Source organism: Rattus rattus, chromosome 7, assembly GCF_011064425.1.
Source record: "Rattus rattus isolate New Zealand chromosome 7, Rrattus_CSIRO_v1, whole genome shotgun sequence".
Lineage (NCBI taxonomy): Eukaryota > Metazoa > Chordata > Mammalia > Rodentia > Muridae > Rattus > Rattus rattus.
The window spans coordinates 83,693,949-83,697,206 of NC_046160.1; the positions used below are offsets into that span (position 1 = coordinate 83,693,949).

The window sequence follows — 3,258 nt, forward strand, 5'->3', positions numbered from 1 at the left end:
ATTAATGGGTTTAATCATATCCTCTCTGAGCCCCTAGAGCTTACGCATAATGGCTGTTTAGGAGTCCTGTCTTTTGCGTCAACCACACGGCATTTCCCGAGGCGTGCTGCAGTAGGATGGGTAGGCTCTGCTGGGAGCAGGTTGTCCGGAGTGATAATGAGTGTCTTTTATTGCACCTGAGTCTGGGGTGATTAGAACTGCAGGTATTGATATCTTATCTTGTCTGTGTTGGGCGGATGTTCCAGGCCTTGGTTTCTATTGTTCTCTTTGGATCTTAGGAATGTGGTGGCTGTAGGGTCCTTGGTAGGAAGTGCTTCTGAGTCCCTGCTTCGTGTGGCTATGGGTGTTCTGGGTAGAGTGTGTATATATATATATTTTTTAAACCAAAAATTTTTTTTCACTTAAAAAAGTCACACAAAACAAGGCAACATTTACTCTTCCTTGTCTTCTGGCACTGAGGTGGGCGACTCCTCCGCTGTGGCACTGTTGCTCTTTGAGCCGACGTTACTGTCCCCGGTCTCTTCCACCTCCATGCTCTCAACCCCCTCCTGCCCACTGTCCTTGTCCTCAGGAGATGTCCTTCTTCACCACTCTGCTGGCTTTCCGACCGAGCGTCTTCAAGGTGTGTCTCCTCAGTCTCCATCAGAATGTTCTCCTCATCCTTCTCAGCTTTGTTCGCCACTTGCTCTTCCTTGGGGGCGATGCTGCCCTGACTGCGCTCAGCTCGCTCTGCCCCCTTCTCCCTCTCCTCCTGCCTTCTGCAGGCCTGTTCCTCCGCCTGCGCGATCTCAGCTGCAATCTTCTCCATGTTACTTCTGCCTTCAGACCACACAACCTTTTAAGTCCATTGTTAAAGGAGCCTGTGCTTTCCAGGAATTTCCTCTTCTTTTCCTGGTGGTGTTCGGTTTCTAGTTTCCGCTGAAGAACCCTTAAAGACTGGACCTGTTGTGTGAGGACCTGCATTCTAGCTGTTGTGACAACCGACCACACATCAGGTACCACACTCTCACTGAGGATCTCATTGAAGGGCGGTGGCTTCTCTGGAAACGGGCAGTGGCTTCTCTGGAAACGGGCAGTGGCTGAATGCGTCATTGAAAAGCCATCATCATCGTCTGGATCCCCAGCAGGCTGAATGCTCGTGCGAGGTTCTCCTCTCTCCATGCGAGACGGTCTCTGTCTCTGTCTCTGTCGACTTCTTCCTCTATGCAGCTGCCACACGACTTTTTACACTAATATACGCAAGGTACTCGGGAATTATGATAGGCCTTCATAGATTCATTGTACTCTGTTTTCTGCTTCATGTTCATTTATTCTTGTTTCTCTTCATCAGTGAGATCTCGCCACATGCCACCAATAATCTTGCCAATCTCCCACAACTTTAGGTCAGGGTTGGAAGCCTTTAGTTGGTCCCAGACCTTTCTGCTGCACCTCACGTACCTCATCAGCAGCTTATCTGTTGGCTTTGGAACTGTAATGCCAGAGGACACTGTGACCCGGCTGTTGGTGCCTGGGTTCCCTCCCAGGCTGTAGCTGTTGTAGGTGAGATGACTGTGTGGATTGTAGCCCACAAACCCTGGTGTGCTGGGCATTTGTGCTGCAGGAGCTGGGGCTTACGATGGTCTTTTTGACATTTCGGTAGATTAAGTTCTCAGTTCCGTAAGAATGAATCAGACACCATGGCTGAGAAGGCACCCGCGGCTCCAGCTTCGCTTCCGTCTGTCCCGCCTACAGTGTGTATCTTGGTATTGGAGACACAAAGGGATGAAGATGGTCTAGAAGGGCTTAGGACTGAAAGGGTCCAAGGAAGGAGGAAATCTGGTCCTGCCAAAAGGTTAAGGGTGGAGTCCCCAGGAAGTAGTCAGAGAGGGAGGACTGACCTTGAAAGTGCTTCACTAGAGGGCTGGGGAGGAGAGTGGTGAGTTGGAAATAGAGAACAGGGAGGAGAGTGGAGATCACTGTGGTGGTTTGAATATGCTTGGCCCATGGGAAGTGGCACTATTAGGTGTGGCCTTGTTGGACTAAGTGTGGCCTTGGAGGAAGTGTGTCACTGCATAGGTGGACTTTGAGGGGTCCTAGTGCTCAAGAACTATATTTTTAAAATGAATTATCTATTTTCTAAATATTTGGTAACTTTTTAGCTATCTTTGTACTACTAATTTCTGTCTTAATTGTGGTCACAGAATGTACACCATGATTTGAAAACTTTCACATGCATTGAGAATTGTAGAACATCAAGCAAGATTCCTCCTGAACACCAGTTCATATGTTCTTAGATTTCCATGTCTGAATCGCAGGACATGTGAATATATTACTTTACAAAGTGGACTTTGCAGACCTGATTAAGAATATTAAATTTAAATCTTATCATTGAAAACAAATATAGTCAGTCTTTGAAAGTACAGGCTCACTTCGCTCACTGACCGTGTTATCCAGACAGTGGAGTGTGGGCAAGTGCCTTCTGTCTACCATTCTAAGGAGCAGTGCTCTGTGAGGCACAAGCTTGCATTAGGAGCTACATGAGCTGGGGGAATCTTCCTTTTTAAGTCCCCCGGGGCAGGCTTAAAATGATGATTCTGACTTAGCATGTTCCTGATCCTGCATTTGTAGAATGTGTTTCCTGCAGCATTTTCATGGTTTCACTTAAAAGTCTAACAATAAACACACAAAAACTGCTCATCAAAATTCCAAAACAGAAGACCAGAGGCATGTTTGCAAAATTATTTATTTACATTTTAAGCTCACATTAAACTCTTTCTGGGATAGAATGACTAAAATGAAATTACAAAACCAATATAAACATATTCACATTAACCTTGGGCAGAAAACAATTCTGGGGATGGTTCTAGATTAACTCAAGTTAATCTTGGTTTACTTTTGGGTTTTACTTTATTTTGTTTTTAACCAGTATTCCTTTAAGTCATGTTATGGTAATGTTCTTGCAATGAGAATAAATTTACATCATCCAAAAAAAACAAAATGAAAAAGCACAACTTTAATTTGCTATTAAATAGCTGTCCAGATGCCTGAGGCGGAGTCTTTACAGTGCTAAGATGTTCAAATGGGGGCAGCCTCGATCTCCTGTCTGACTCTCCGGTGAGTGCTTTGGTTCTTAGGCTCTGACCTGGGTTTTGGCTTTGCTTAATGACTCACTGGACGCTACACAATCGCAGGCGATCCACTCAGAACAGCTCACACAGTGCTCAGACTTCTGTGACTGGGACCTTAAAAGACGCTGACATCAGCAGCGTGTTCTCCTTT

The 3,258-nt window shown here is 45.8% G+C and overlaps 1 pseudogene; it reads right to left on the reverse strand.

The window, feature by feature from the left end:
* Positions 1 to 431: 431 nt before the first annotated feature.
* LOC116905129 lies at positions 432 to 1,985 on the reverse strand (annotated as a pseudogene).
* Positions 1,986 to 3,258: the final 1,273 nt, after the last annotated feature.